The sequence below is a fragment of the Cyprinus carpio genome, chromosome B2 (assembly GCF_018340385.1).
Source record: "Cyprinus carpio isolate SPL01 chromosome B2, ASM1834038v1, whole genome shotgun sequence".
Taxonomy (NCBI): Eukaryota; Metazoa; Chordata; class Actinopteri; order Cypriniformes; family Cyprinidae; genus Cyprinus; species Cyprinus carpio.
This window is the reverse complement of record NC_056598.1, coordinates 2,645,225-2,657,349: the sequence shown is the minus strand read 5'-3', so window position 1 is coordinate 2,657,349 and position 12,125 is coordinate 2,645,225. Positions and strand designations below refer to the sequence as shown.

The window sequence follows — 12,125 nt, the reverse complement described above, 5'->3', positions numbered from 1 at the left end:
GTGGACAGTGGGTGGAGAAATGGAGAAACCAACACAGAACACACTCAGAAACAAGCACATCTCATACAACAGGGAAAAAAGTACCTCACACCTCAGTTGGGCTTAATTGAGCGCTAAATCCTGCTACTTCTTCAAATTCCTTTTGAGGACTGCAGAGGACTGTTTTCTTGTAACGAGGCCAGAAGGAGAGACAATAGCAAAGGTATCTATGCCAGACTTCCGCAAATGAAACGGCTGATGCTGCTTAATGTTCTGCACACATCACTGGACCATCCTGAAAAGTGTACAGTGGTGTGTGTGGTATGCCTTCTTGAGCCAGATCCAAGATGAGAGTAATGGAGTGCTGCAATCTTCCAAAGCTTCTCAAATAAGGATGTGACAGAACAATGTGAGGGCTTTAGTATGACACACTGAACTATAAAGGCTGTGACACACCAAGCCGACATCAAAGAATTAGCGGTGACTAAAGCTGACTGCATTGTTGCCTGATGTCACCTGTGTCTGGGTCAAAAAATTGCTCTTGAACACACCGCAAAGACTACAGCCAACGGCCAACTAACACATACAATTTATACCTGCATGAGAGGAAATAACTTTCCATACCAGCAGGCTGCAGTAGTCTGAATTCATCATTCAAAAAGGGAAACTGGAGCTAGAACTGCAGATATACATAGTATAAACTTGCTTGCCATTTTGAATATGAATAATGTTGATCTCTTTCTTCATTAGGCAACCATGTCATTATGAAAATATTTGCATACTGGAATGCTCAGAGAAGATCAATTTACATAATTCATATTCAGTCTAGGATTATAATATAACTGACAAAAACGAACCTCATTCTATAACTACAATAGACAGGAGGGAAAAAACTTGAGACAGCCTAAATCTATAAGAACTGTGGCAATATGTCTATTTACTTGTCTGTTTTTATGTGAAACTGTGGTTCCCTTTTTTCTCAGACTGAGCCACTGCCCTTCCAAATTCAACAAATTTACTACAGTGTTATAAGCTGAGATTAATGTTTTGGGTGCAACTGCTGCTGCCCACAAGAAAGGGTCAGATGAGGCTGCAGGGCTTCAAGTGAAATGTCACACTAGACCAGTGTTTCCCAAACCTGTCCTGAAGGCCCCTCAGCACTGCACACACCCAGTTCAGGTCTCAAAGTCACTGCTGATGAGTTGATGAGATCACTCAGGTATGTAAGAGGGAGACATACAATATAAAGGCTTCATTCAAAAGCTTAGGCAGCTGACTTGTTGCATTTGGGTCCAAAGGTACCTCTTGCTCTTACTGCTCTAATGTTCTACAACAGCATCAAGTAAACCATTCATTACTTATTAAAAAAATGATACTTTAATTTTGTCATATTTAAGTAGAAGAACACAAAATGTGAAAGTTTATAGTAATGGTTCCTTTTTTTTAAATACTACTATGCGGTGTTACACAGGGATCTGTACTTGGACCACTTTTATTTTGTTTGTACATCAATCATTTGCCTTCTATTTGTCCTGATGTAGTATTCCAGCTATACAAGCAGATTGGGGGGGGGGGGGGGGTATATCTAATATGGTAATATAGTGGTACATTATATATAATGGTGATATATCTAATATGTTAGTGTGGTATGGCAAGCTGAAAATGCCATTCACTAGGTTTTTGTATATCACAGACACTATGAATTGGAACAAAAGAGCAGCAAAATTTGCAAGGAGGCAGAGTCAAGGGTTAGTTCCTTTCAATCAATGACAACTTCACAGTGCAGATGAATTTGAATAGACTCTGATAATTTACATGGGTGACACAACTGCCAAAGAGAGGATATTGCTCATTTATTTCTCATACAATACGCTTATTGCCAGAAATGCTCCACAATGGGTCTTAATAAACTTTCCAGAAAAATGTTGTTTTTTTTCCTAGCCATATGCCATTTTAAGCTATTTATTTATTTATTTATTTATTAGTAATTGCTCTCTACATTTTCTTCTTTCACAATCAAATCATGGTTTGTTTGTCTGCACTGATTGTCTGAATTTTGTAATATTTTGTGAGATTGTTGTACGGAATCATTGTAAGGAACAAAGATAGAATATAGATAGATAGAATTTTTAGAAATAGAATAAAATTAGGAATAATAGGCAAATTAAAAAAAAATGTGTTGGTTCATGCATTTATTGAGAATATATTTGAAATATATTTTTTAAAAAGAATGATCAAAAAAATATATATAAATTCGGCAGGATTCAGTAAAAAACGAAAAGCATGTGCTTAACACACTGACATTACTGTTAGAGACAAAACAGACAACTGGGATTGCTACCATCTGTTAGTGTTTGGATTAATATTTATAGTATGTTAGAAGTCACATGTCAGTCATGTTTGCCTGCTTAAAAACAGTCATTGCAAATATTACAACAGAAGTGACCAATCACTGTGAACTCAATGACACCCTAGTCTTTTTATTTTAACACTAAATACAGAAACATATATATCATAAATACATATAAAGAATCATAGGCTATGTGAGAATACCTCACTATACTGTATGCATAAATAAGATTACGAATCTGATCCAGATTTTAATGAGGGTCTTAAAATTCTATTAACTATTGCCAGCTCCAGCCAGCTGGAGAGAGAAGGACGCTTCACTGACTGTCTGCATCACTCCTGCCAATTTTAGGATGGACAGCACACTGAACATTATCCTTACAGTTTATACACTCTGCTACTTCATTTCACGATTACACTAACCTATATATATATATATATATATATATATATATATATATATATACACACAAATAAAATGATTGGGCATGTGTGTTATGTATGTAAGGGTGGGCTTCTGATTCCCCCATTTCCACTTAATCCTCTCCCATCCCCCTTCACTCATCTCCGCATTATCCTCTGCGCATTTGAATTATTTTGTGACGGGGGTCTCTCTGCTCCCGCCCCATCGCCTCATTTCTCGCTGATGATTCTGGTGGAGAAGAAACGTTTAATTTCTGTCTAGTGTCATTGCGATCGAGTATTTTTGGGGGGTTTGAGCGCAGAGGCTGAAACTGAGCAACTTCTCGTGCTGGCACTTGTTCATTTCACATGCAGAGGCGCTGAACAGACAATACCAGATCTGACTCATCATTTGACCATGCTGCTGGACTCCGAATGCGGTTGGAATAGAAGCGATGCATTTGGAAGTAATCGAGACATTTGTCAGTAGGTGAGTAGCTGCAACGCGATGTTTGCTGTTACAGGTGCGCAGCGTTTGCAGCCCATAAATAAAATGTATCAAATGCATATGCCAAATCTTCTAAAAATGCAACTCTTTATTTGAGTGGAGTGCGGTTATACTTATTCTTGCTTCATTCTCTCGCTCAGTTTACAATTCTATTTAAATCATTTTTGCATGGTTGAATTCTACCGGATTCTCTGAGATAGGTATGTGTTGTGAATGAACTGCTCTTATTTTACTGCTCTTGCTTAAATGCAGGGTCTCGCGAGGAAGCGAAACAATACAATAACCTTTCGTTTTTAGTAATGTAAAGGTTATTGGGTTGTTGTTTTGAAATTGTTATGCAACATTTTACCCTTTACATTATGAAAATAAAACCTGAACATAGCATCCTGTATAACTAATTTGCCACAGAATCCTAAGGACTATATAGGTTTTCTTAATCTATGAATTATCTGCAAATATAGCCAAGTGGGAACTATACACTACTTCAGTTGATGTGATCTTATAAATCAGTCAGTCACTTTGTGCAAAACCTAAATGTTCATGTAAATAATTCAACTATTATGTGAAGACTTGCTGCCAACTCCGTGAAAAAAAAAAGCCATAATGTTCTCGTCTCACGATTTTAAAGACTAGATATTAGTTGTGGATGTGGCTTGGTTGTGAATTTTGGCTTGTATGGTAGACAGATTGTGGGTTTTGATGTTGGGGGCTGGGATCTTAGACTCACGTGAAAACAGATGAGCTTCATCTGAACATTGGCTGAACATTTAAAGTGCATTGTTCCAACTGATGCTTAAATAATAGAAAACTAAGACTTAATGGACAAAATAGTATATAAATAGTATAGAAGATATGAATAAGTGATGCTGGTTAAATTTAACAATGAAGCAGTTCTGCATGAGTGCTGTTATTGTGAATATCAGTACTAGAACTGCAGGTTAGTAATTATAACACTGAGTGCTTGATTCTGTTATAATGTCATGTTGATTATGCCTTGTCTTGTTGCAGGTCTTTGACCACATTATAATTAAATATCACTTTGACAAATGATTTCAATTATTTTCAATAGAATAAGGGGGGGTTGACAATGACAGTGATTTGCTACAACAGTGAACAGACGTTATTCATTTTCACTGAGGCCTGCTGATTTACAAGCTGGCTACTGAAACGCTACATGATATTTCTCAGCTTTGGAGTGTTAATGTAATGTTGTTGTTGTTGCTTTTTGCATTTGCATTTGTAGAGACATCACTGCCTAATACTGCTGAGAGCTGGACTGAGCTGTACAAAACTTAATGATTCATTGATTTATATTTATTGATATTTAAAAACTTATTTGTCAGATCATGAAAATGCTCAAACAAAACACACTTCATAACATCACACACAAAAAAATCACAAAAGACTCTTATGTGTATTAGATTTCTCACAAAAAACACTCAAATCTATTAAAATCATCTTTACAGAAAATACAAATTTCTACGTTATATTTAGTAATAGTTTATCAGTGGTGACTATCTCAAGTTGATGTCCATATGGCAGAAATGCAAAATATAGCAGTTAGTTAATGTCATGTAATCATACAGATGGTGAACACTATTAACAGCAATGATTATATGTTGCGATCAAACTTATAGCAAAATTTGGTAGTTTGGTATGTTTATTGAGGGGTTGGCATCATCTCTTCTCAGGTGTTCGGTCAACTCAAAGAGAAATCTGAAGCTTACAGGTGCTTCTCAATAAATTAGAATGTCGTGGAAAAGTTCATTTATTTCAGTAATTCAACTCAAATTGTGAAACTCATGTATTAAATAAATTCATTGCGCACAGACTGAAGTAGTTTAAGTCTTTGGTTCTTTTAATTGTGATGATTTTGGCTCATATTTAACAAAAACCCACCAATTCAATCTCAACAAATTAGAATACTTCATAAGACCAATAAAAAAAAAAAAAAACATTTTAGTGAATTGTTGGTCTTCTGGAAAGTATGTTCAATTACTGAACATGTACTCAATACTTGGTAGGGGCTTCTTTTGCTTTAATTACTGCCTCAATTCGGCGTGGCATGGAGGTGATCAGTTTGTGGCACTGCTGAGGTGGTATGAAGCCCAGGTTTCTTTGACAGTGGCCTTCAGCTCATCTGCATTGTTTGGTCTCTTGTTTCTCATTTTTCCTCTTGACAATACCCCATAGATTCTCTCTGGGGTCCAGGTCTGGTGAGTTTGCTGGCCAGTCAAGAACACCAACACCATGGTCATTTAACCAACTTTTGGTGCGTTTGGCAGTGTGTGCAGGTGCCAAATCCTGCTGGAAAATGAAATCAGCATCTTCAAAAAGCTGGTCAGCAGAAGGAAGCATGAAGTGCTCCAAAATTTCTTGGTAAACGTTTGCAGTGACTTTGGTTTTCAAAAAACATAATGGATAAACACCAGCAGATGACATTGCACCTCAAATCTTCACAGACTGTGGAAACTTAACACTGGACTTCAAGCAACTTGGGCTATGAGCTTCTCCATCCTTCCTCCAGACTCTAGGACCTTGGTTTCCAAATGAAATACAAAACTTGCTCTCATCTGAAAAAAGGATTTTAGACCACTGGGCAACAGTCCAGTTCTTCTTCTCCTTAGCTCAGGTAAGACACCTCTGACGTTCTCTGTGGTTCAGGAGTGGCTTAACAAGAGGAATACGACAACTGTAGACAAATTCCTTGACATGTCTGTGTGTGGTGGCTCTCGATGCCTTGACCCCAGCCTCAGTCCATTCTTTGTGAAGTTCACTCAAATTCTTGAATCGGTTTTGCTTGACAATCCTCATAAGGCTGTGGTTCTCTCGGTTGGTTGTGCATCTTTTTCTTCCACACTTTTTCCTTCCACTCAACTTTCTGTTAACATGCTTGGATACAGCACTCTGGGAACAGCCAGCTTCTTTGGAAATGAATGTTTGTGGCTCCTTTTGAAGGGTGTCAATGATTGTCTTCTGGACAACTGTCAGATCAGCAGTCTTCCCCATGATTGTGTAGCCTAGTGAACCAAACTGAGAGACCATTTTGAAGGCTCAGGAAACCTTTGCAGGTGTTTTGAGTTGATAAACTGATTGCCATGTCAACATATTCTAATTTGTTGAGATATTGAATTGGTGGGGTTTTGTTAAATGTGAGGCAAAATCATCACAATTAAAAGAACCAAAGACTAAAACTACTTCAGTCTGTGTGCATTGGATTTATTTAATACACGAGTTTCACAATTTGAGTTGAATAACTGAAATAAATGAACTTTTCAACGACATTCTAATTTATTGAGATGCACCTGTGTGTAATTCCTTGTGACCTCCAAACATGGTGTGTATTATGGCATCCATGGAGCATCCAATTTTGGTCTCATCTGAGCAGACTATATTCTCCCAGTATTTCACAGGCTTGTCTAAATGTTGTGCAGCAAACTTTAAATGAGCTTCAACATGCTTTTTCTTCAGCAATGGAATGCTGTGAGCGTGTATACAAGACGCGGTGGTTAAGTGCATTACTTTTGGTTTTCTTTGAAACAGTTGTAGCTGCTAATTCCAGGTCTTTCTGAAGCATTCCACAAGTGCTCCTTGGCTTTTAGAAAACTCTTCTGATAATTCTTTTCACTGCTCTGTCAGAAATCTTCCGAGGAGCACCTGGTCGTGGCCGGTTTACGGTGAAATGATGTTCTTTCCACATCCAGATTATGGCCCCAACAGTGCTTACTGAAACATTCAGTAGTATAGAAATCCTTATGTATCCAATGCCATCAATATGTTTTGCAACAATAAGGTTGCGAAGGTCTTGAGTAAACTCTTTGCTTTTACCCGTCATGAAATGTTTCTTGTGACACGTTGGTCATGAGACACGTTTTTATAGGCCATCAGTTGGGACTGAACCAGCTAATATTAATTTCCATTGACAAGGGGCAGGATTGCATTCTAATTACTGATAGATTTCAGCTGGTGTCTTGGCTTTCCATGCCTTTTTGCCCCTCCCTTTCTTCATGTGTTTAATACATTTTTCCCGGGTAATTTATTACACAGAACATTTACATTTAGTCATTTTACAGATGCTTTTATCCAAAGCGACTTACAATTCGGGGATACATAAAGTGATTCTTCTTAAAGAGGTAAACAGCACTCCCTGTGTCTGTTTGCCTCTTTAAGAAGAATCCTTTATGTATTGTAAGTCACTTTGGATAAAAGCATCTAGAAAGAGAAGGAATAAATAAAGAGAAAGGCAGTTTTTTTTAAAAAAAATATATATATTTGTTTTTTTTATGATGAAGTCAAGTAGCTTCGAAAGAGATGCGTTTTCAGCTGGCGCTTGAAAATTGTCAGGGATGTTCTGGAAAGTGATTTTGAGCCCCTCTGTGATGGTACCACGAGGCGTCGCTCACTAACGGTTCTCAGACTTCTGGAGGGGATGTAGATTCGTAGTAGTGAGTGGAAGTAGGCGGGTACTGAGCAAGTGGCTGTTCTATATGCAAGCATCAATGTCTTGAACTTGATGCGAGCCGCAACCGGTAGCCAGTGCAAGGTAAAGAAAAGAGTAACAACATTTGCTCTCTTTAAATACCAGAAGACCAACCGCACCACTAAATTCTTAATAATTTGTAGAGGTTTGATTGTGCTTGATGGAAGTCCAGCCAGAAGTGCATTGCAGTAGTCCAGCCTAGAAATGACCATGGCCTGGACGAGAACTTGTGCAGCATGCTCCGTTAGAAAGGGCCTGATCTTTCTGATGTTGTGCAATGCAATCCTGCAAGATCGAGCAGTCTTTGCAATGTGGTCTTTGAAGGTCAGCTGGTCATAAAAGATTACACCAAGATTTCTGACTGAAGCTGGATGGAGAAATCATACTGTAGAGTTGGAGTGGCAGGGAAGAAAAGAAGCTCAGTCTTTGCCAGGTTGAGCTGTAGGTGATGTTCTTTCATCCAAGCCGAGATTTCCGCCAGGCAGCGTGAGATCCGAGCAGCTACCGTTGGATCATCTGGTTGAAATGAGAGATAGAGCTGTGTATCATCAGCATAGCAATGGTAGAAGAAGCCATGTGCCTGTATGATGGGACCCAGTGATGTCATGTATGTAGAGAAGAGGAGGGGTCCAAGAACTGATCCCTGAGGAACCCCAGTGACCAGTTGATGTGCTTTGGATACCTCCCCTCCTCAAGCCACCCTGAAAGACCTACCAGTGAGATAGGATTCATACCAGAGAAGTGGAATCCCTGTGATGCCCAGTGATAAGAGCAGACAGGAGCATCTGATGATTGACATTGTCAAAAGCAGCAGATACATCCAGAAGAATAAGAACTGAAGATTTGGAATCAGCTTTTGCAATCCGCAGGGCTTCCATGACTGACAATAGCGCAGTCTCAGTTGAATGGCTACTCCTGAAACCTGACTGGTTAGCGTCCATATTGTTGTTCTGTGAGAGAAACAATGATAACTGGTTGAAAACAACTCTTTCGAGAGTTTTCGCTATGAATGGAAGGAGAGAGACAGGTCTGTAGCTATCTGTAAGTGAAGTGTTTAATGTAGGTTTTTTGAGCAGTGGGGTTACTTGAGCCTGCTTGAATAAAGGTGCCTGTGTGGAGAGATGTGTTGATAATGTGTGTGAGTGCTGGTAAGAGTGTAGGAGAGATCGCTTGGAGGAGGTGTTAATTTCTGAACTTATTTGTTTTGCTCTCTTTTTAAGTATGGACTACTTGGATTGTTACCTACATCTGGTGAAAATTTCATGTCAACAGCACCTTTAGAAATATATTTACTGAGAAAAATGGTGGTGTTATTTTATTTATTTTACTTATATACAGTGTTGGGGGTAACGCATTACAAGTAACGTGAGTTATGTAATCAGATTACTTTTCTAAAGTAACTAGTAAAGTAATGCATTACTTTTTAATTTAGAAGCAAATATCTGAGTTACTTTTTCAAATAAGTAACACCAGTTACTTTGTTTCCCATGTATATAGCCGGACAGCTCTCGTGTTGCCATGTTGAGAAAATTGGGAGTAAGTGCAGAGCGTTGTGTGTGAATATGAAGTTACTCTAGTTCTAGACTAAACATGAACATGCATTTACTAATCTCACCTGCACAGAAACACATTCAGTATTCCTCAAAATGAATAAAAACAGTCAAATGCAAACTCAGAATATTATACAAATCTGCAATAATGAAATATATAAAATAACACAAATATAATTTATGTATTTAATCCCATTTTATTAACCAATGTCTTTGTTACTGACTTTCGATGATCCAATTCAACCATACTAATAAGAATAGTGTTGAACTTTCTTTTCCTGCGTCATATTTTTTATGCAATTTGTTTGAGCGGCGCCCTCTACTGCACAGATGTGAATTTACCTTTCCTTCAGCCTGAGGTGCATTAATTTCTCTTTTGGTGTGAAAGGGCTTTTACATTTATAAAAGAAGAACTTTTTTATATTAAAAACAAACAAGCAAGCCCTGGCCAGATTTAAAAAGTAACTCAAAAGTAACGTAACACATTACTTACCATACAATGTAACTAAATAACGTAATTAGTTACTTTTTTAAGGAGTAACGCAATATTGTAATGCATTACTTTTAAAAGTAACTTTCCCCAACACTACTTATATACACACATACATAGTAATATTTTGTCCTACATGCATTTTTTCCATGCTAGAGATAAACTTGCATTTCTGACTTTTTCTCACAATTCCAACTTGAACTCCAAAACGAAATTCTGACTTTACAAAACACAGAGAACACAAGAGAAAAAAAGAAGAAGACATATTTGCGAGATGTAAAGGACAATCACAATTGTGAGATAAAAAGTCACAAATACCTTTTTATTTTTTATTCACTGGTGGAAACCGGCTTCCATATATATTTCATAAGACCCCAGGATAAAATAAAATGTCATGACCCCTTTAATAAAGTGGTTCCTGCATAATCGGAGAGACATTGGGAATGTGTACTGTTGTTGCCTCCAGGAACAGGGTTGGGAAACACTGCTTTAGTCTCATTAGTCTGAGAATCTGGTCTATTCTCAGTGGATTTCTAAACCCAATCCCATTTGGGGATTCCAGCAGCAGCAGCTGCCTTCAAGGCACATGTTCTCAATCTGGAATTACAGTCAAACATAAAATTGTCCAAATTCTGAAGAAAATATGCAACAAAGTAACACTCTCTCTGATAGTGTCGTCCAATAGTTTCCCAGTTGGCAGCTGCTTTATGTTGATGTTCTTCTGTTGGTCATTTCTCTTTGAATAGCATTAACATTTAGCAATGTTTCTTTTCGGAAATTAATTTCACCAAATTGCTTCTTTGAAAAGTTTGACCCTTGTGTGTTTGGTACAGTACTGCCTCTATTTTAATTTTCCTTGATTCATCTGCATACGACGAGTGGTTTGGATGGATGATGAACAAATGTGTACGTTTGGATGAGCCCGAACCGAGTTTCAGCCCATGATTTCTTTAAGTAGGCCTATTAGAAAACAGAGAAGCTGTATTATTAGTGGTAAAAAAAATGTTAACAACAGCTGGAGGTTCCTCTGTGCTCCGAAAACTGTGAGTTACTCATTCACACAGTTTTTCCACAAAAGGGAAAGTAAAGCAGAAGCAGAGACAGACATGATGCACAGAGAATCCCGCGGGGGAACGATAGCATGCTGTAGAAACACTGAGGCTTGATCTCATTACTACTGAAGCGCACCACATGACCTCAGCTCACAATCACTCTTCCTGTCTGGTACTGGCATTTCAACACGGAATAAAGCGCTTACATATCAAGCTAAGCTCTTTATTATAACATAATTACAAGTTAAACACAATATTGCTAAGAAATGCATGTCTCATAATCACTTGACATATGACTTTGAAAAAAAAAATTATTAATTTATTCAGCAAATTTCATTCAAGTGAGACCAACACTGAGTTCAGGAGCTTTTCAAAGGAGGCCTTTTTTTCCTGATGTACCTATTACCATATTTCAAATATCCAGTGGTGAGATCAGTGCATGATGCAGTTTTCATGATGACTAGTTGTGCAACATGATCTGCTTGATGGCAAATCCCTCTTTCTTTTTTCTAATATGCGACTTTTAATAAAATACCATTTTTATTGGTCAAGCATATTTCGATATGAGTTGTAAATCCATTATATGTAATACTTGTAAGTGATGACTACAATAGTAAGAATACATGTGTTGATAATGGTAATTAAATATATTAAAGATATCTGCAACTCAATTTTGACTTGTATGAATCATTTATTAAATTATGACCTGACCTGTCAAAAAGGAAATAGCAAGTGTCTTTGTATTTCTTTCAAAACTGAAATTGAAACTTGAAAAGTTGAATTATGACTAGAAATGCTGGGAGATCAACTTATAACACAGATAGGTAATGTTAATATATAAGGTTAATGTAATCACATAAAACATGAGAAACACACTGCCAGTTTTAATTAGATCCAGGGCTGTGTTAATAAATCCAGGGCTGTGACGATGGGGCATATTGGATGTTGAAACTGCCTTAACATTTTTATTAGTATTATTTTGAAAGGTTAAAAACAAGCATTCATACAAAATGGATCATACAGGCGAAAAATGCAAGCCGAAACTTAGAGCATCCAAGCTTTCTTCTGAAAGGAAAAAAAAAAAAAAACAAGCTTTCTTCTGAAAGGAAAAAAAAAAAAAACCGAAACTTGTTTAGAGCTAATATTGTCAGGGTAACACTTCATAACATAAAATCTCACCATTTTTGGTGTTTTTTAATATTGTCAGGGTAACACTTCATCTCAGGTTCAGTTCAGTTTATTTCATAAATGAAAAAGAAAATGTGGAATCAAAACAATAAATAACTTGACTTAAACATGACAAAATTATATGACA

General features: G+C 37.3%; 1 protein-coding gene across 6 annotated transcripts in view; it reads left to right on the top strand.

Annotated features, from left to right (window-relative positions):
- The first annotated feature begins 2,890 nt into the window (after positions 1-2,890).
- LOC109054711 (complement component C8 beta chain-like) overlaps positions 2,891-12,125 on the top strand; it is a 40,099-nt gene continuing 30,864 nt past the window's right edge. For 3 of the 6 annotated variants that reach the window (XM_042717726.1, XM_019071942.2, XM_019071943.2), the window contains exon 1: positions 2,892-3,220. The gene's annotated coding sequence lies outside the window, so the exon portion shown is untranslated. Of the gene's footprint in view, positions 3,221-12,125 lie in introns of all 6 variants that reach the window. The other 3 variants (XM_042717723.1, XM_042717724.1, XM_042717727.1) reach the window with 2 other exon arrangements.